A 22,128-nucleotide genomic window follows, 5' to 3' on the forward strand; every position below is an offset into this window, starting at 1 on the left:
GTCACTCACACTTTAGTGAGAACAAGCTTATAAGATGCTTTCCTAACAAGCACCTGAGAAAGAAGGGAATGTCTTATTTCCTCCAGACAAGGAGAGAAGGGGCATACTGTGCTGTGGGCAGGGGTTTCCCTGAATGGGGTGGCCAGCTGAGAGCTGGATGTGAGGACAGAAGATGGACTTCATCAGTAAAGTGAAGCAGTTCCACACTGACTTTGAAGCTTGGCTGAGGACACACTAGTTCTCATAGATTCATTAAAGGATGGCTTGAAGTGTGGTCAGACCCTTAGGAAGTGGCAAACTAAATTGCTGCTTCTTGGCTCTTTCTACAGATGGAGCCTGGCAGGTTATAGTCCATGAGGTTGCAAAGAGTCGGACACAACTGAGTGAGCATGCAAGCATGCGTAGATGGGACCAAGGACCAGAAAGAATGTGTCTGTGGCTTAGCCAGGATCCCGGTCTAGTTTGTGCAGGCTAGATGAGCTCATTGTCACATTTCCTGGGCATGGATCCTGTGCAGGTACAATGCTGGGCCCTGGGGCTGAGTTGGTGGGCAGTCTCCCATAATCTCTGCTCTGGGGAGATAAGAGTCTAATGAAAGAATGAATATACCAGTACGAGCTGCAGTGTTATAAAGAAAACTGTGTGTGAAGCGGGGCACTCTAGAGAGTAGCCAGGAGACTTGCTTTAGATGGGAGTCAACAGAGGAGGCAACAGGCGAGATCTGTGGAAAGTGACCTTTGATTGGACATGCTAATGATGTACAGGGCAAGGGAGGGCTTGGGAGCAGCTTGCCCAGCACAGGGATGGAAGAGTGTGAGCCTTGAGATAGGTTTGCTCTACGTGTCCAGGGAATAGGCATGCTAGTGGGGGTGGGGGTGGGGGAGCTGGATGTTCCAGTCCAACAAGGAGTGCTTCCTGCTGTGGAGCACTCAGCTTACCACACTTTGGATGAAATGGCTCTCAGACTCTTTGTCATCTTTGCTTCTGGATGATTGATAGAATCTCCCAGGCCCACAGGACTTGGAGAGAAGGTAGCTTAATGGGTGAACAGCGGTCTTCAGATTCTCATTTTAAACACACAGTCAGGGGATGGATTCCTTCAGGTCTGAAGGAAGACAGTCAGACTTCCAACAGGGATGCCATGCCTTTGGCACCCTCCCCAGGAGGCAGCCTTGGCATCATCCACACTACTTCCATGAGAAAATCCACATCAGCTGGCTGTGCATGAAACACTCCTCTGTGAGAAAACGCACGCTGGCCAGCTGTGGACAACTCCTTTCAGGGACCCCATGATGTATGCCTTCGCCAGGGGGACAATGGTCTACCTGTCTCCTCAGTGTCTCCAGCACCATGAAGATAGCTGGAAGCCTCACCACTCTCCTGGTTGATGTAAAAGTTATTCGTTTCAGGGGTTCTAGATTTCAGTTTTCCCTTGTCTCCATGCCGGCATGACACAAGCCCTAGGACAAGCCACTTCTTAACCCAACCCAGCAGATGCTTCCCAGGTTCTCTAGAGCTGGGCCTCCTGAGGTCCCCCTCATTGGGGTTTAGGGTGTCTGCGGGGTACCGGCACAGGCAGTGAGGTCTGGAGATTGTGGGTTGGAAATCTTGAACTGCACCGACCTCTCTGCATCCTTGGTAAGAACTGTGGCATCTCTTGTGTTTCAGTTTCCTTCTCTGAACAGGGGGATTCTACTAGAACAAGCCAACATGTATGAAATATGGAAGGTGTGGAAGTTATACGAGGTTAATGCATGCTGCATTCTAAGTCACTTCAGTCGTGTCTCACTCTGTGTGACCCCATGGACTGCAGCCTGCCAGGCTCCTCTTGTCCATGGGATTCTCCAGGCAAGAATACTGGAGCGGGTTGCCATGCCCTCCTCCAGGGGATCTTCCTGACCCAGGGATTGAATCCTCGATTCTTACGTTTCTTGCATTGGCAGGCAGGTTCTTTACCACTAGCACCACTGGTATTGAGGAGTATAATATGATCTCTACTGCTCCTTATGAAGGGCTTCCCAGAAAATAATCTGTTACAATGCAGGAGACGCAGGTTCGATCCCTGGGTTGGGAAGATCCTCTGGAGAAGGAAATGACAACCCACTCCAGTATTCTTTTTTCCCCCTCAAACTTCATTGCTGTCTTATTTTAAGAAATTGCCACAGCCACCCCAACCTTCAGCAGCTATCACCCTGATCAGTCAGCAGCGATCAACATCAATGCAATATTCTTACCAGCAAAAGCACTATAGCTTGCTGAAGCCTAGGATGATGGTTACAATTTTTAGCAATAAAGTATTTTTTTCGATTGACACTCCAGTATTCTTGCCTGGGAAATCCCATGGACAGAGGAGCTTGCTGTGCTGCAGTCCATAGGGTGGCACACAACTTGAGTCAGATATAAATTGGCGACTAAACAACAACAAACCCATGTGAAACTTCTGAGCAGATTGGAGGGGAAAAAAAGGTACCCATTGTGCCATGGAGCACAGCCCTCTCCAGGAGGCAGGGAGTGAGGGTGAGGGTGGAAGGAGAGGAGTTGGGCTAGATCTGAGTGCTGCCAGGTTTATCTCCCATCCACACCCACCTACTATGTGCCAGAAGAGTGCCAGACGCATAGTGACAGCAAAATAAATACCAGCTAAGGTTGTGACTGGTGTTCCAGCTAGCATATGAATTACAGATACTTGGCTATGCCAGAGAAAGAGGCTAATAGTAACTACTGAGGAACACAGGTAAATGTCTGGCTCTCTCTTAGTGTAAAGACTGCTCCTTAGGAAGTCAGGGAACATATGTGTTAAATTTCATCAGGCTAAGACTTCTTTGGCGTCTTCATCCCATGGCTTACCCACTTAGTCCTATAGCTGAGCTAACTTGGTGCAGCATAAACAGATGAGGCCTGCCTCCCAGGCCAGGGCTCTGCTGCCCTGCTAAGGGGGCACGGGGCGAATTGTGTGTGTGTGTGGAAGTCTGGAGAGGGGCAGCGACAGACCAAGGCCAAGGTGGGTGCACAGAGCAGCAGAGAGTGGGGCACCTGGGCACAATGCCCGAAAGAAAACGAGGACACCCGGGAGGAATCCCGCCCTGCTCTGGGATGGGGCGGGAGGCTGGCAGCTCGGTTCTCGGGGACCGGGGACCGGGGACCGGGAAGCGTGGATCGCCGACGCAGTGGGGGCCTCGGGGCCCCTGCACCCAGCCGCAGGGTCTCCCCAAACGCGCACGCTCAGCGCCACACCCCCATTAACCTTAACTCCGCGGGCTGGCCTCTCAAGACCCCAGCCTCCCGGAGACCTCGGTACTCACCCGGGACAGCTGCAGCAGAGAAGCCAGCCTGTTCCGCCGCAGGCACCACGTCTCTGGCTTTAGCCCGGCGAGGTTCGGGGTTTATCCCTGGCGCCGCCTGGAGACCAAGGCCAAGGGCGGGACGGCCGCGCCCACGCGGGGGTGGGGCGCCCGCGGGCCTCTGCGCGCCCCGGGGGCGTGTGCGTTCCTATTTTTTTCTTCCCAGGCTGCAGTATTTGGAAGCTGGCAATTCTGTCTCGTGGACCCGACGTATACCTAGATTCCGGGCAAGTGCATCCCCCGGGGACGTTTAACATTTGCGATGCCCATGGCTGCAGCTTGGATTATCAAGTCAGAATGGCTGGGTTGACAGGGGGCCCTGGCACCAACAGTTAAAAAGTTCCCCAAGCATTTCATAAACGCAGATCGAGGCTGGGACCCTTGGAGAGGAGAACACGGGGGAGGCAGATGCAGGGTCCGTGCAGGGAGGGAACCAGGTCCTGTCCCTGTGGCCTGCAGTGCGGAGCAGAGAGGCGAGAACTGGGCTGTGTTTGGCTGTTCGGATTCCGGCCTGGGCTTTGGCATGTGGGCGTGACACAGCTCGGGAAGCTGGTGGATGCAGAGCTGGCAGGGGGCCTGGAGAAGTCGGAGAAGTTAACAAACGCTGACCCGTGTTTATTGAACATCTTCTCTGTGTACAAAGATCCAGAGACATAGCAATGCTACATATGTTGGGAAGAAATAAGAGATAATAATCAGCGAAAAACTTTTGGTCGTCATTTACTAGGTTATCAGTGAAATGGGTGAATGTGGAGTTTCATGGGCGGCATGAGAAGGAATGTCAGATTATAGGGTGCTAAAGAAAGAACTGGGAGTTAGGACAAGATTGCATTTAGAATTTACTGAGGGTTAAGTAGGACACCCAGGAGTGCCCAAGGTGCACAGGAGAGCTGCTTAGCCAACATGTATCTGGGACAAACCTGGCTGTGTGATTAACTCAAGTCCGTGTGCTGGATGCATGGTGAGGCCAGACACACTGGCATGTTGGAGTCTGAAGCCGAGAAGTGTTTACTGCAGGGCCCTGCAAGGAAATAAGGAGGCTCATGCCCTGAAAAGGTTCCAGCAGCTGGAAGGGTTTTGGCAAAAATTTTCTTTTAATATGTATAATTATATTTATTTATATTTAATTGGTTGATGGTTGCTTGACAATATTGGCTTGATTTCTGTCATGCATCTGTTGAGGGAGTTTGTAATTTCTTTGGTTCTGTCTCATTGACACAATGGATGGACTGGTGTTATTGCCCTCGGAGGGACCAGAGTCACTTGTAGCCACGCATTCTGGGAAACAAACTAACTCAGAAGAACAATGCAGATAGTGGAGTGCAGTTTACTACACCATTTACACCAGAGAACCCAAGGCAGAATCTCCTCTTAGCCAAGGACCCCAACCAGTTTTTGTGAAAACCTTATATACTGTAAGTGTACGTGCCTAAACCCACCTCCCCAAATTCCCTGAAACTAGTCTGAACAATTGAAAATAAAGATATAATCAAAGTTAACCTGTGATTCATTTGCCTTAAGCCTAGGTAGTTAACAGTGGACAATTATCAATAGGCCTGTGGTCATACTCCAATAAGCATAATAGAATGTATGATTCTATTCTGTTACACAGATAACTAGGGTATTCTTTTAGGCAAAGGAGAGTCTAGGTATAAGCCCCGGGGCTCTTTCTTCTGGGGGCCTGGTTTTCCAGCTGGTATGTCGTTTCCATAGATACTGGGCATATAGGTCAAAGTCCACAGTCTGGCTCAAGATGGAGTCCTGCTTTCAAGACAGAGCCTGTTCTGACTGTTTCCTCCTTCATTATAGCTCCGTGTTACAGCTCAATTTTATTTAGAAAGCAAAGGAAACTATATCCTTGAGTCATGAGGGTGGGCCAACCCTAAAGATGTGAAGAGAAGCCAGATCAATTTTGGTTCCTCTTTTTATATGTTTTTTCTCCTCCCCCTGAGCCTACCCTGTGTAAACTGGGCTTGCCAGGAGAGCTGTTTGTTTTACCTGAGGTTCTCACTCCGGTCCTCAGACCTTCCTTTGTTCTGTTTTCCTGGACTTTCCCCTTCTTTGTCTTTTAGCCACCGCCTTTCTGGACTCCTTTTTCCTATTCTAACTGACACATCAACATGAATTAACCATAGGTGTATATATGTCCCCTCCCTCTTGCATCCCCTCCCACCTCCCAGCCTTTCCCACCCCTCTAGGTTACTGCGGAGCCCCAATTTGAGTTTCCATTGGCTATCTATAAGGGCTGGTGGGGAGAGGGGTCCCAGGATGATCAGTTTGAGCACAATTCTCTGATGGGCTAATGGTGAGGTCACAGGGTCGTGTCACAGAGGTTAGCGAGATCAGTCCTTAGGTTCCAGGAGGCCTGGGGCTGTGTGCTCATGGTGGTTAGGTACTTAACATCTTCTATTTGGTGGGGATTTTCACAAATGCAAAACAGCTCAGAAGATTTGCATCCAATACTGCTGTCTGGGTCCTTCAGATGGGAGCTACAGCAGAGGATATGGGGGAAGGCCTGTTTCAGGCAGGCTTCATAGGGTCCTGCTGGGTTACAATGTGAGGAACTGCACATTTGTTCTTTATTTGGCTGTGAGAAGAGTCAGGCGGGTGGTTTAAACCTGGAGGAGTAGATGTAGGGGAGAGCATTGAATGCCTTTTCAGCGCTTAGGGGGGAATGGTGTGTTCCGGAGGCGGTGAGGAGCTGTTCTGTGTGAGGGTGAATAGGACAGGTGTGTGTGTTGGTTTCATGTTGGCAGGCGTCACCCAAGGACATGTGCTGTAGGGGGCTCTGCATGGCTGGGGGAACCACAGAGCTTTTGGGGGAGGCAATGAGACACAGTTAGGAAGTACACATGTGCAGGTGATAGAGACAGGCAGGGAGGTGTCCCAAGTGCATGGAAGAGGGGGCTCCCTCAGCCTGGATGAGGAGAGGCAGTTGGCCAGAAGAGCCTTCCTAACTCAGAGACAGAACCCATCAAATGAGGGGCTGACTCCGTGGGGAGTGAGAGCGGGCTGTTACCAAGTCCAAGCTCACTCTGCTTGCTGCACGGAAAGTCAGTGATTCTGAGACGAGGCCTTGGGACTAAGAAGAGACTTTATATGGTAGCCAGTTGACTGAGAAGATGGTAAGCTAGTGCCTCAAAATAACCATCTTGTTGGGGCTTGGTTGCCAGGATTTTTATGGATCAGAGATGGAGGGGTGAGGAAACAAAGTAAAAAGACTATTTAGTCCTTGCCAATATCCCCTAGAATGGCAAGCTTCAGGTGGGGGAATTTGTTAGTTTCACTCCCTAACAGTCCTTCACAGGTGAGTAGCTTAGGTTATCTCCCTGCCATTATGTATGCTTGCAGTGACAAAAGTGGCAAGATGAGAGTAAAGATCATAGAAACATAAATTCAAAATTAACCCTTCCGGCTTACAGGCCAGGGCGCAGAAAAGTTGGGTGATGGACTCCAGGTCATGTAGCCAGCCTGCAAGAGTTCAGAGGGGGGTGAAACCATTGGATGGCATTTCAGGGGACTCTGAAGAGCCCTTGGTCCTCTATGTCTCAGCGCAGAAAAAATTTGGCAAGAGGCAAAGTGATAGATAAGAAGCAATTTATTAGAATAGGATGCTTGAGAGGCCTACAAGTAGGCGGGAGGAAAGGTATCAGGCTGAGAACTTACTGGGCTACAGTTCTATAATCAAAGGAAAAGGGAGGGGGGAAAACTTCTTTGACTTTCTTGAATAGATGAATTTCTTGAATAGATGAATTTGACTTTCTTGAATGCCATGCTTCCATCATCAGCTTCTCCTCTGGGTTGAGCAGGGAAGATTTCTTGCACCTACATGGTGAGGCTAGGGCTGCAAATGATTGTTTTTTAATGTGTGCAGGAGCGTGTCCTAACTTACTGAGCTCACTGAGCAGGATGTGGGGCTCATGTCACCATCGTTTTATTGTTTGGAGGTACATCCTGTGTTTCTGTGTCATGGTTTTGTTGCTAAGCAAGCCTGCTTGGTTTTGTGGTTAAACTAACCTGCTTTTTTTGAGTAATCATTAACTTAAAGGTGTCTCCCATATCTTTTCTACTGCCAATCCCCTAGTGGGATCACTTGTGTGTGTCAGTCTCTCAGTTGTGTCCGACTTTTTGCGACCCCATGGACTATAGCCAGCCAGGCTTCTCTATCCATGGAATTCTCCAGTCAAGAAGACTGGAGGGGATTGCCATTCCCTTCTCCAGAGGAACTGCCCAACCCAGGGATCGAACCCTGGTCTCCTGCATCACAGGCAGTTTCTTTACCGTTTGAGCTACAGGGAAGTCTGTGAGTGGGATCACTTACTTTGTCCCTTTACTCTGTCCCTGTCAGGGGGGCACTGGGAAACGCCAGCCTTCTATCATCTTCATGGTTTCTCTGCACTGTCCCTCTTCTTTCTGGTCAGTAGTTCACAGTAGACCTCAAGAAAGAAGTCTCCAGCATTATTAGAAAGCTCATTAAAACAACATGAATGTGAAGCAGTGGGCTCCGCTGATGATGCCCTTCAGGGAACTAGAAGCACTGCCTTTGGAAAAGGCCTCCTTTTGACTTGGTATGGGGAGAATTCATAGGTGACTGGAAGCGTGAAAACTATAATTACCTTTAAAGGGTCCTTCGTGGCAAAGTCTAGGAACAGACAGTTTCTGATGGTGGATGTAGAATGGTTGATGAGCACATGAAAGAAAATGCTCTAATTTTATTCTTAGAAAAATGCATATTAAATTATTTCTTGCCTGCCAAATTGACAAATATTTGGAAAGAAAAAGAGAGAATGTCTTCATATGGCAGTGATGTAAATGAAACATTACTGGAGAGCAAGTATGTTTCAGGAGCTAGAAATATATGTAACCTCTCATCCTGTTCCATCTATGACATTAATCTTTACAAAATAATTGGATATCATTTGTTGACTCCAGGAAGGAAAACTGGCCACTGTGAGGAGCATTTTGACTGCTTTGACTCATGGAAATGTATTACTTTTTCTGGAAACACATATATTACTAAAAATAAATTGATCTTTAATTTCTAAGAAATATGTGCAGATGGAGTACTTAGAGTCATTTTTTAAAATAAAATCCTATTCTCAAGGATATAGAAAAATACTCTTCATGTGATATAAGTTTAAAAATCATAGTATAAGACTCAATATATGATATGATCCTATTTTTCTATGAAAACTTTGTCTACATGCATTAGAAATGCTGGTAGTGAATTCACCAATGTCTTAACATTATTTTTATTATTATTATTGAATAGTGGAATTTTGGTTGATTTTATTTTTTCTTTGTGTCTTTTTGTATTTTCCAAATTTTCTATTATATGCTTTTATTTCACAGTAAAAATTTTTCTTAGAACAGACACACACAGATGTTTCCATTCAAGATGACAGGATGAGTATAGACATTTATTCCTATTTTCTTCCAAAATTCCTGTGAAATGAAGGGGAAGATGTTAAAGTGAATTCGAACATAATAGTGTTAGAAAAAAAGAAAGGCTGTCTCAGTGGGGACTGACGAGAGGTCAGTAAGCAGATGGATCCTATTTCCAGAAATCAGAGCAAAAGATACCTTAACCTAAAACACACTCAGGGAAGGCACTGGAGAAATGAGTCATTCTTCCCAACAAAATCCCCGAGTAACTGCAATCCAGTAAATAAACACAAAGAGTGGAAATAGGATATAGTTCATCCACATGGAGTATGAGTCTTGATACAACAAGAAAAACAAAGCACTAAACGTACTGAAATAAAATATACAAACATTGTTTTGTTACTTCTGCCACTGGAAACCAACAATTTTTTAAATCTGCCTCCATAAAGAGTATGAACTATCATACAGTAAAAAAAATATCATAAGCAAAATAAAATAGCAAGCAATAGACTAGGAAAAATATTTTCACATAAAGAATTGACAATTAGTTATAATTTATAGACTTTGTATAAACCACTCTGAGTAAGGCAGTAGAAAAAAATGGGTAAAGATATGCACAGAAAACTCATAGGTAATAAATACAAGTGACAGAAAACTTCTGAAAAGATGCTACATTTCACTAGTATTCTGGAAAATGCACATTGGAAAAGAATATCCTTTTGTTTCATCCACTGATATGGAGACATTACAAAGTTAGGTGAAAACCCAGAAATGATGCTGGTGTGGGAACACAGGTGTGCTTATGGATTTGGTGTGAGGGCAGACCACATCTAGGGATCAATCACATAGGAGTATTGACACTTGCTCAGAAGGAATTCTCAGTGAAGCTTGTTTGCAGTGGCAAAAAACAGAAACTCCTTAAATACATATCTTTTCCAATAATTATAGTGTAGTCATATGATAGAATTCTTTGAGGCAGACAAAAAGAATGAAGTTATCTTTGAAAAGATAAAATTGACAAACCTTTAGCCAGACTCATCAAGAAAAAAAGAGAAAAGAATCAAATTAACAAAATTAGAAATGAAAAAGGAGAGGTTACAACAGAAGATGAAGAAATGCAAAGGATTATAAGAGACCATTATGAAAACTATATGGAATAAAATGGATAACCTGGAAGAAAATGGATAGATTCTTCGAAAAGTTCAATCTTCCAAGACTGAACCAGGAAGAAATAGAAATTATGAACAACCCAATTACAAGCCCTGAAATTGAAGCTGTGATAAAAAATCTCCTCAGAACAAAAGCCCAGGACCAGATAGCTTCACAGGAAAATTCTGTCAAACATTTAGAGAAGAGCTAATGCCTATCCTTCTAAAACTCTTTCAAAAAATTGCACAGAAAGGAATACTTCCAAACTCATTCTGTGAGGCAACCATCACCCGGATACCAAAACCAAAGACAACACACAAAAAGAAAACTACAGGCCAATATCACTGATGAACATAGATGCAAAAATCCTCAACAAAATTTTAGCAAACAGACTTCAGCAACACATCAAAAAGCATATACACCGTGATCAAGTTTGGTTTATTCCAGGGATGCAAGGATTCTTCAGTATACATAAATCAATCAATGTGATATACCATATTAACAAAATAAAAGATAAAAACCATATGATGATCTCAATAGATGCAGAAAAAGCCTTTGACAAAATTCAGCACCCATTTATGATCAAAACTCTTCAGAAAATGGGCATAGAAGGAACCTACCTCAACTCAGTGAAGGCAATATATGACAAGCGTACAGCAAACATTATTCTCAATGGTGAGAAACTGAGGGCATTACCTCTAAGATCAGGAATAAGACAAGGGTGTCCACTTTGACCACTATTATTCAACATAGTTCTGGAAGTCCTAGCTACAGCCATCAGAGAAGAAAAAGAAATAAAAGGAATCCAGATCAGAAAAGAAGAAGTAAAGCTTTCACTGTTTGCAGATGACATGACACTGTACATAGAAAACCCTAAAGATAGTATCAGAAAATTACTACAGCTAAAATTTAGCAAAGTTTCAGGATACAAAATCAATACCCAGAAATCACTTGTATTTCTATATACTAACAATGAAAAATCAGAAAGAGAAATGAAGGAATCAATCCCATTCACCATTGCAATAAAAAGAATTAAATATCTAGGAATAAACTTACCTAAGGAGACAAAAGAATTGTACATAGAAAATTATAAGACACTGATGAAAGAAATCAAAGATGACATAAACAGGTAGAGAGATACTCCATGTTTCTGGGTAGGAAGAATCAATATTGTGAAAATGACTATACTATCAAACACAATCTACAGATTCAATGTGATCTCTATCAAATTGCCAATGGCATTTTTCACAGAACTAGAACAAAAAATTTCACAATTCATATGGAAATACAAAAGACCCCAAATAGGCAAAGCAGTCTTAAGAAAGAAGAATGGAAATGAAGGAAAAAAATCAACCTTCCTGACTTCAGATTATACTACAAAGCTACAATCATCAAGACAGTATGCTACTGTCATAAAAACAGAAATATAGACCAATGGAACAAGATAGAAAGCCCAGAAATAAACCCATGCAACTATGGGTACCTTATTTTTGACAAGGGAGGCAAGATTATCCAATGGGGCAAAGACAGCCTCTTCAATAAATGGTGCTGGGAAAACTGGACAGCTACATGTAAAAGAATGAAATTAGAACAATTCCTAATGTGCATACACATAGGAACACCATACACAAAGATAAACTCAAAATGGATTAAAGATCTAAATGTAAGACCAGACATTATAAAATTCTTAGAGGAAAACATAGGGAGAACACTCGATGACATAAATTAAAGCAAGATTGTCTATGACCCACCTCCTAGAGTAATGGAAATAAAAACAAAAGTAAAATGTGGGACCTGATTAAGCTTAAAAGCTTTTGCACAGCAAAGGAAACTATAAGCAAGGTGAAAAGATAGCCTTCAGAATGGAAGAAAATAATAGCAAATGAAACAACTGACAAAGGATTAATCTCCAAAATATATAAGAAGCCCATACAACTCAATGACAGAAAAACAAACAACCCAATCAAAAAGTGGAAAAAGGCCTAAACAGACATTTCTCCAAAGAAGACATACAGATGGCTTACAAACACATGAAAAGATGCTCAACATAGCTCATTATTAGAGAAATGCAAATCAAAACAACAATGAGATCACCTTACACCGGTCAGAATGGCCATCATCAAAAAGTCTACAAACAATAAATGCTGGAGAGGGTGTGAAGAAAAGGAAATGCTCTTGAACTGTTGGTGGGAATGTAAATTGATATAGCCACTATGGAAGACGGTATGGAGATTCCTTAAAAAACCAGGAATAAAACCACTATATGACCCAGCAATCCCACTCCTAGGCATATACCCTGAGGAAATCAAAATTGAAAAAGTCACATGTATCCCATCATTCATTGCAGCACTAATCACAATAGCTAGAACATGGAAGCAACCTAGATGTCCATTGACAGATGAATGGATAAAGAAGTTGTAGTACATATACACAATGGAATATTACTCAGCCATAAAAAGGACTGCATTTGAATCAGTTCTGATGAGGTGGATGAACCTAGAACCTGTTACACAGAGTGAAGTGAGTCAGAAAGAGAAAGATAAATATCATATTCTCATGCATATATATGGAATCTAGAAAAATGTTACTGAAGAATTTATTTGCAGGACAGAATTGGAGAAACAGATATAGTAGATAGACTTATGGACATGGGGAGAGGAGAGGAGAGGGTGAGATATATGGAGAGAGTAAAGTGGAAACTTACATCACCATATGTAAAATAGATAGCCAGTGGGAATTTGCTGTATGTCTTAGGAAACTCAAACAGGGGCTCTGTATCAACCTAGAGAGGTGGGATGGGGAAGGAGATGGGAGGGAGGTTCAAAAGGGATGGGATATATGTATATCTATGGCTGATTCATGTTGAGATTAGACAGAAAACAACAAAATTCTGTAAAGCAATTATCCTTTAATTAAAAAATAAATTAATTAAAAAAGAAAATAATTGGAAAAAAAGCATACACCAATTTCATATCTCAAACATTTCTGATAGGGTAATTCTCCTCTCCACACACAAAGATATTTATTTCAGCCTAGGTTAACAGGAGAAAACTGGAAACAACCTAAAATATCCATTAGAAAAAAAATGTAGTTTGAAAAAATGCAGGAAAACCTACACATAATGATGTGTAAATATTTCCATGATATATTCTTGAATAAAAAAGTGATGTAAAGATAAAAAAGAATGAAGTTAGAACTCTATATACTGGCAGGGAGAGATCTCCAGGGTATGTTACATGAGAAAAAAATACAGTCTTATTCCATGAAATTTAAATTTAAGATGGCACTGTTTGTGTGCATGTGTGTGTGTATGAATACAGATGGAAACACATATGTTCACAGTGGTTACCCCTAGGAGGGGACCAGATCAAGTGAGGGCCATTAAGGGAGGCTTCCTGAGTTAGGGTATATGTTTCTTTCTTTTTTTGAATTACTTTTTATTGGAGTATAGTTGATTTACAATGTTGTGTTAGTTTCTGCTATTCAGCAAAGTGACTCAGTTATATATGCTTCTATATCCACTCTTTTTAGATTCTCTTCCCATATAGGTCATTACAGAGTACTGAGTAGAGTTCCCTGTGCTATACACTAGGTTCTCATTAGTTATCTATGTTATATAGATAGCTATATATGTGTATTTATGTATAATGAGATATGTATCTCATTATATATCTGTGTCTATGTAGTAGTGTGTATATGTCAATCCCAATCTCCCAATTTATCCTCCTGCACTTCTCTCTTGGTAACCATAAGTTTGTTTTCTACATCTGTATGTTTCTTATCATTAGACTTTCTACAAATGCCGTGCATTATTTTGTAATCTTAAAAACCAAAATAATGATTGAAATGGACGTACTTTCTGTTTAGAAAAGACTCATTTTAAGAACAGATTGTCAACCCAACATTGTAAATCAACTATCAGAGAGAGAGTGATAGTGTTGGTCATTCAATTGTGTCTGACTCTTTGTGACCTTGTAGACTATAACCTGCCAGGCTCCTCTGTCCATGGGATTTCCCAGGCAAGAATACTGGAATGGGTAGCCATTCCCTTCTCAAGAAGATCTTCCTGACTCAGGGATCAAACCTGGGTCTCCTGCATTGTAGGCAGATTCTTTACCATCTGAGCCACCAGAGAAACCCCAAATCAACTATAATTTGAAAAAAAATAGTTTTAATTCCAAATCTCCAAAAAGAGAGAGAGAAGAGATTGCCTTTGGAGATTAGGTGACACATTCAAAATATATTAGTATTGCCAAAATGTACTATTTTGGGATACTGCCTGGAGTTGGTCAAAGGAAATTATAAAATTCTCAGAGAATAAAATTAGCTTCTAAATACATTGGCTTGTTCCATGAACAGAGAAAAGCATTGTCAGCCAAGGCAGAAGTAGGCCACAAATACGTTTGACTCTGAAATGAGTAGGAAGAACAATACATGTGGATAAGCAGTCCAAGATGGAAGGAGATGGGGGGCAGTTGTGCTGGCTGGGCAGAGGAACTATATACCACAGAAACTCAGAAGTTCCAGAGAGCCAGGCCTGGGGAAAGACGGCGATAGAACTGACACAGGACTGGAATCCCCTGGTGCCACGTTTCTCAGGAGAATTGCCTGGTACCATGTTTCTCAGGAGGGCTGATCACACAGCCAAACACCCCTTAGACCCCTCTCACAGAAAAAGGCAAAGAGGTGAGTTGATACCAGTTTGTTTCTGCCCTTCTGTTTATCCCAAGATCATAATCACCTCCAACGCCCCCCTTCTTTTCCTCTTAGTAAATATAGTATGGGTGGCATTGTGATGAGTTTATGTAGATTTGACCTGGTTTGCCATGCCAAGGCTGCTTGTGTCATGTTGGAAGGCAGTTCAGACACAGTCAATGTCTCATGACACTGATACGTCTTCTCCTCTTCATTTTGCTGTTCTCTTCTTGGATTTCTTTCCCTTTTGATTCTATCTGTGGTCAGGAAACTGCTGGTGAAGGGCATTAGCTGCCTGTATTGGGTATAGATGGGTCCCCAAGTGGCTTAGTGGTGAAGAATCGCCCTTCAATGCAGGAGATCCAGGTTCGGTCTCTGGGTCAGGAAGATCTCCAGGAGAAGGGAACAGTTACCCTCTCCAGTATTCTTGTCTGGAGAATTCCACGGACAGAGGAGCCTGGCAGGCTATAGTCCATGGGGTCACAAAGAGTTGGCATGACTGAGCAACTGAAGTTGCACGCAGCTCTTTCCTAAAGCAATCTGCCCCAGACTAGTCTGTGCTCTGCTGGCTCTCTCAAATCAAGCTGGCCCTACTGCCTGAAAAGTGGGGGTACTTCTCATCCTCTCTGAATTTTACTCATGTTTTGCCCTGGGATGCTGACCCTTCTGGGGTGACAATTGGATAATTCTAGAATGGATAGCCCCAGAGGAGGAGATGCTCAAGGGCATAGGAATGCTAGCACAGTGCAGAAAGGGGCAGTGCCTCTTTATCCAGGTGCCTGACTCCTGATAATGCTTCCTGCCTTCTCTACCTTAGTGCTAGAATTTAGAAGTGAGGTTTTGTTTTTTTAATTTTAGTTTCATATTGGAGTATAGTTGGTTAACAATGTTGTGTTAGTTTCAGGTGTACAGCAAAGTGATTCAGTTACACATATATAAGTGTCTATTCTTATTCAAATCTTTTCCCATTTAAGTTATTACAGAATATGGAGCAGAGTTCCTTGTGCTATATATCAGGCCCTTGTTTGTTATCTGTTTCAAATATAACGGTGTGTACTTGTCAACTCCAAACTCCCAAGCTATCCCTCCCGCTATCTTTTTCTTTCTGGTAAGCATAAGTTCAGTCTCTGAGTCTGTGAGTTGGTTTCTGTTTTTTAAAATAAGTTCATTTTTGTATATATATATATATTTAGATTCTGCATATAAGTAATATCATATGATATTTGTCTTTCTTTGTCTGACTTTGCTTAGGATGATAATCACCATTATCATCTATCATCATAATTTCCATTATCATCCTAAGTGAAGGAAGTCCCTTCAAGGCTGTATATTGTCATTCTGTTTATTTAACTCATATGCAGAGTATATCATGTGAAATGCTGGGCTGGATGAATCACAGGTGGAATCAAGATTGCCGAGAAAAATATCAACAACCTCAGATATGCAGATGACACCACTCTTATGGCAGAAAGTGAAGAGGAACTAAAGAGTCTCTTGATGAGAGTGAAAGAGAATGAAAAATTGGCTTAAAACTCAACATTCAAAAAACGAAGATCATGGCATCTGGGCCCATCATTTCATGGCGAATAGATGAGAAAATAATGAAAACAGTGACAGACTTTATTTTCTTGGGGTCTAAAATGACTGCAGATGGTGACTGCAGCCATGAAATTAAAAGACACTTGCTCCTTGGAAGGAAAACTATGACAAACCTACACAGCACAGTAAAAGCAGAGACATCACTGTGCTGACAAAGTTCCGTCTAGTCAAAGCTATGGCTTTTCCAATAGTCATGTATAGATGTGAGAGATGGACCTTAAAGAAGGCTTGGTTTTAAACTGTGGTGCTGGAGAAGACTCTTGAGAGTCTTCTGATACTTGAAAGTCAGCAGGGAGATCAAACCAGTTAATCCTAAAGGAAATCAATCCTGAATATTTATTGGAAGGACTGATGCTGAAGCTCCAATACTTTGGCCCCCTGATATGAAGAGCTGACTCACTGGAAAAGACCCTGATGTTGGGAAAGATTGAGGGCATGAGGAGAAGGGAGTGACAGAGGATAAGGCAGTTGGATGGCATTACTAATGGACAAGAGTTTGAGCAAACTCTGGGAGATAGTGAAGGACAGGAAAGCCTGTGCTGCAGTCCATGGGATCGCAAAGAGTCAGACATGACTTAGTGACTGAACAGCAATGTCCAGGTCCGTCTGTGTTGCTGCAAATGGCATTCTTTTATTTTTTTAATGGTTTAATAATATTCCACTTTATATATGTACCACATATTCTTTATTCATTCCTCTGCAGATGGACGTTTAAGTTGCTTCCATGTCTTAGCTCTGGTAAACAGTGCTGCAATGAACATTGAGGTGTGTGTATCATTTTGGACAGTTTTTCTCTAGTTATATGCCCAGGAGTGAGTCTGAATGATCGTAACTCTATTTTTAGTTTTTTGAGGAAACTCCATACTGTTCTCCATAGTGGCCACACTGACTTATGTTCCCACCAACAGTGTAGGAGCGTTCCCTTTTCTCCACACCCTCTCTAGCATTTATTGTTTATAGATTTTTTTGATGCCCATTCTGATTGAAGTGAGGTGATATCTCATTGTAGTTTTGAGTTGCATTTCTTCAATGATTAGCAATGTTGAACATCTTTTCATGTGCCTCTTGGCCATCTGTATGTCTTCCTTGGGGAAATATCTATTTAGGTCTACTGCCCATTTACCTGAATGGTAACCTTGCCAGGGAGAGTATTCTTGGTTGTAGGTTTTTCCCTTTCTTCACTTTTTTATTATTATTTTTTTCTTTCATCACTTTAAATATTACATGTCACTCCCTTCTGGCCTGCAGATTTTTGCTGAAAAGTCAGTTGATAGTCTTATGGAAGTTCCCTTATATGAAACTCATTTTTCCCTTGCTGATTTTAACATCCTGTCTTTATTTTTAATTTTTGCCATTTTAATTACAATGTGTCTTGTTGTGGTCTTCTTTGGGACTCTTTGTGCTTCTTGGACCTGGATGTCTGTTTTCTTTTCTTTCCCAGGTTAGATAAGTTTTCACCTATTATGTCTTCAAATATGTTCTCGGCCTCTTTCTCTCTCTCCTCTCCTTCTGGAATCTCTGCAATGTGCATCTTAGTATGCATGACGTTGTCCCCGAGGTCTTTTAACTTGTTGTCGTTTCTTTTTATTCTTTTCTCTCTTTTCAGTTCAACGTGAGTGGTTTCCACTACTCCATCTTCCAGTTCGTCGATCCCTTCCTCTGTACAATCCAGTCACTACTGATTCCTTCCGGTGCATTTTTCGTTTTGGTTATTGTATTCTTCACCTTTGGTTCCTCTGTTTTATAACTCTTTGTTAGAAACATAACTTCTCACTCTGCTCATCCCTTGTTCTCAGGAGTTCTCTGAGCACCTTTACTATCATTGCCTTGAACTGTTTGTCAGGTAGATTGTTTACTCCATTTAGTTCTTCTGTGATTTTATCTTGTCCCTTCTCTTGGAACATATTCCTCTGTTGCCTCCTTTTGCCTAATTCTCTGTATTTGGTAAGTTGGTTATCTTGATCTTGGAGAAGTGGCTGTATGTAGATGTCCTTTGGGGCCCAGTGGTGCATTTCCCTCTGGTCATCAGAGCTATATGCTCTTGGGGTGTCCTCTGTATGGGCTGTGTGGACCCTTCTGTTGTGACAGGCTGACTACTGTGAACATGCTGGTAGGTGTTGGTGTTGGTCTGGTTAGTTGTCAGGTCCTGACTAGTGCAGAGGCCACTGGTCCACCAGTGGGTGGGACTGGATCACTTGCTATGAAGCCTGCATCATCCTGGGGCTAGTGCTGGTCTATTGGCTGGTGAAGCCAGGTCCCAGAGTGACTGACTGTGGGGCAAGGGGTCCTGAAGCTAGTGTTGGACTGCTAATGGGTGGGCTGGGTCCAGACATAGCTGGCTGCTGTAGTCCCGGGCCAATGCTCACCCACTGATAGGTGGGGCTGGATCCTGGGGCCTCTGGCTGAGAGGCCCAAGAGGTCCCTGAGCTACTGTCAAGCTACTGGCAGGTGGGACCTGTCCTGGCAGTAATGAGCTAGAGGAAGGATTCCAACATTGTGCTTGCTCGCTTCCATGTCCTTGTGGTAGAATGAGCTCTGCTGCCAGAATTTGTTTCCCCAGTGGGAGTTGCTATTGCCCCCTGCCTGTCCAGGAGGCTCTCCAGGATCAACAAGTGAATCTGATTCAGGCTCCTTTCAACTGACTGCTTCTGCCCTGGGTCCCGGAGCATCTGAAATTTTACATTTGCCCTTTAAGAGTGGAGTCTATTTCCCAAACCCTTTGGCTGTCCCAGAAGTAAGCCCTGCTGGTCTTCAAATCCAAACATGCCAGGGGCTTATCTTGGTACAGGACCCTAGATCTGGGGAGTCTGATGCAGGTAGGACTCTGACCTCTTGCTCTATAGGGAGAACCTCCGCAACTGTAATTATAATTTAAATTACACTGCATGTCCACCACTCCTACCCATCTCCTTGTGGTTCCTTCTTTATGTCTTTAGTTGTAGATGTTTTCTGCTAGTCTTCAGGTTGGGCTCCTGATGGTTGCTCTGTAAATAGCTGTAATTTTGGTGTACCCGTGGGAGGAAGTGAGATCCTCCTCTCATCCTCCTCCCAGTGTAAGGAGGGTCTTACTACTGTGCCATCTTGACCACTTCTCAGGATAAATAATTTAAAAAGTTTTTGTTGTTATTGAGTTGCTTAGTCATGTCTGACTCTTTAGGACCCTATGGACTGTTGCCCAGCAGGCTTCTCTGTCCATGGGCTTCTCCAGGCAAGAATACTGGAGTAGGTTGCTGTACTCTCCTCCAGGGGATCTTCCTGACCCAGGGATCGAACCTGAGTTTCCTGTGTCCTGCCTTGAAAGGCAGATTCTTTACCACTGAGCCAAATGGGAAGACCTTAAAAGTTTTAGGGGTTGTTCAAACAAGTCTGAAGACCATTGACTTATACCAGTCTTTCTTTCTTAACATTTTAGTATTATCAAAACCAGCAATACTTATCTTTGGTGCTAAAGGTCAGAATGGTGGTTACCTAACTGGAGTAACAACAGAAATGGCTCAAAGGGGATTCTAGAGGGCCCTCTATTGTCTACAACATTATAATCTGGATGGAGGTCACACAGGCACATTCACTATGAAAATATGTGTCAAGCTATATGCACTGGCTGTACCTTGCTGAATAGATGTTCTATTTCAAGAAAAGGTTTACTTAGGAAAAAAAATTGTGATTCTTTCACCCAACTAAAACCATGGCAACTCTTTTATGTTATATATTCATTCTCTTTTACTGTTGCTGATAATGGTGACGATGTTCAGGGGAATATTTTGTCACTTATCAGGGGTCCCCCACATCCAGGATTTAATGCCTGATGATCTGAGGTGGAGGTGACCTGATAATAATAGAAATAAAGTAAATGTAATGTGCCTGAATCTGCCTGAAATCACCCCCTGTCTCTGGTCTGTGGAAAAATTGTCTTCCACAAAACCGGTCCCTGGTGCCGAAAAGGTTGGGGACCACTGAGCAGCTTTTAGACTTTAGCCTGTGGAGAAGACGTGGCTTGGTGTTATTCTTTACCAGGTTCTATCTTGTTAAGGATTTATAATCTGCAGTGTTTTTGGCTGATGAAATCTCTGAGAAGCAGGTAGAACTCCAAATCTCATCATATGTCACAAGCTTTCACGTGTGCTTGGTTTCTTGCAGTATTTCTTATTTATGGCAGGACTGAGGCAGGGTTTGAAATGCCAGGTGCACAGAAGGATTTTTTTTCATCAAATTGCAAAACCCGGTGCTTGGCAGGGACCCTGTGAACCTTCCCTGTGGGTCCGCCCACTGGCTTCTAGAGGTGCACAGACGGCGCCCCCATGCAGGGGCACTAGGGAGCCCCAGCTGATCATGTGATGTCTCTAATTGCACCCACACTCAGGGTACATGACCACCCCACACCCAGGCTTTCACCACCCCCCACCCCATGTCATTCCATCCACCACACCCATTCCCACCATCTCCCAGGTACACCCCTCACACATAGAACCTCAAGTTCCAAGACAGGCAATCATTTCACCTTTAGGCTCCATTGACTCCTTGAAAGTTTATCAGTAGAGTCACATGTTCTTCAAGAATGTCATTCACAGGCAGCTTCCATGTTATCCAATTCGTACTTGTGGGTTTACACATTGGCTGCCACAATTTTGTCTCTACCATGTGAAAAACGACAATAAAATGTGAAGAAGCACCCCTTTAGGTTTACTAGGTGGAGAGCTCTGTCTCCCAGAGTGGGGACATCCTAGTTCCTGTGAGGACCAGCTGTTGATGGTGAACCTGACTTCTCTCCCACCCTCAGGGGCCTTCCTTTATCCTATCTCTGTTCCCAGGCTCTGGCCGCTTCTAGGTACACTAGGAGTCCAGCCTGGCCTCTGCTGCAATATGGCTGTTCCCGAGGAGGGGGTTTCCAGGGTGCACGGGAAGGAGAGGGAGCAGAGCAGTGGGCACAAGTGGCCCTGGACCCCGGCTCCATAGAAACAGCGGAGGAAACGGACTTCTTCCTGTGGTTTGTGGACAGAGACTGACATTGTGTGGCAACAGCACAGATCACCACGTGTTTGTTAATCTGTTTCCTTGGTCTGGACCAGTTCAAGGATTTCAGCCTATATGGTGGAAACTGCAATGAAATTAGATAGCAGAAAAGTCCGCAGGTGATGTTATCCAGTTTTGACCTGGGTTTATAGGATGTTGGGCTTCCCTGGTGGCTCACACGGTAAAGAATCTGCTTGTAATGTGGAGATCCGGGTTTGATCCCTGGGTGGGGAAGATCCGTTGGAGAAGAGAATGGCTACCCACTCCAGTATTCTTGTCTGGGAAATCCCATGACAGAGGAGTCTGGCGGGATACAGTCCATGGGGTCACAAAGAGTTGGACGTGACTGAGTGACTAACGCACTAGCTGGGAAGGATGTTGGAAATCAGTTAAATCCATAAGTTTTTGACTTGTGGTTTTGCAGATATGACTTAGGGGCTGTGGGCCCCTCACCATCCACTCAGCAAGGTCAGATATGCATTGTATTCATTCGGGAACAGTAAGCGGTTTTGAGTTTGGGCCTTGAAGTCAGAAAGGCTGCAGCCAGGCTGAGACCCCTGTCCACCCCTCCGTGGCAGTGTGATGCTGGGTGAACTGCTGCTGAACCTATTGGAGCATCAGTTTTCTTCTCTGTAAGGCGAGCATCATAACACACACCTGTCCTGGTTGTTGTAAGAAGTAAATAATGATAATGAGAGATATTCAAAGCTAACACTCGTGGAATGCTTGCAACTTGCTGCGTGTTTGTCTAAGATCTTTTCGTGTATTAACTTGTGTTACAGACAGGACATCTGCAGCCTAAGAGGGTGACTTGCCCAGAGTTATAGTTGCAATCGGTGGCACCAGGGCCAGACTCCACACAGGGCTGCCATCTTGACAACAGTGTCTGCCTCTCGTTGTGGGTAATAAACTAGGGAGAGCTGGAATTAACTGAGCCTTAACTGTGTGC

This window comes from Budorcas taxicolor, chromosome 14, assembly GCF_023091745.1.
Source record: "Budorcas taxicolor isolate Tak-1 chromosome 14, Takin1.1, whole genome shotgun sequence".
NCBI classification, from domain to species: Eukaryota; Metazoa; Chordata; class Mammalia; order Artiodactyla; family Bovidae; genus Budorcas; species Budorcas taxicolor.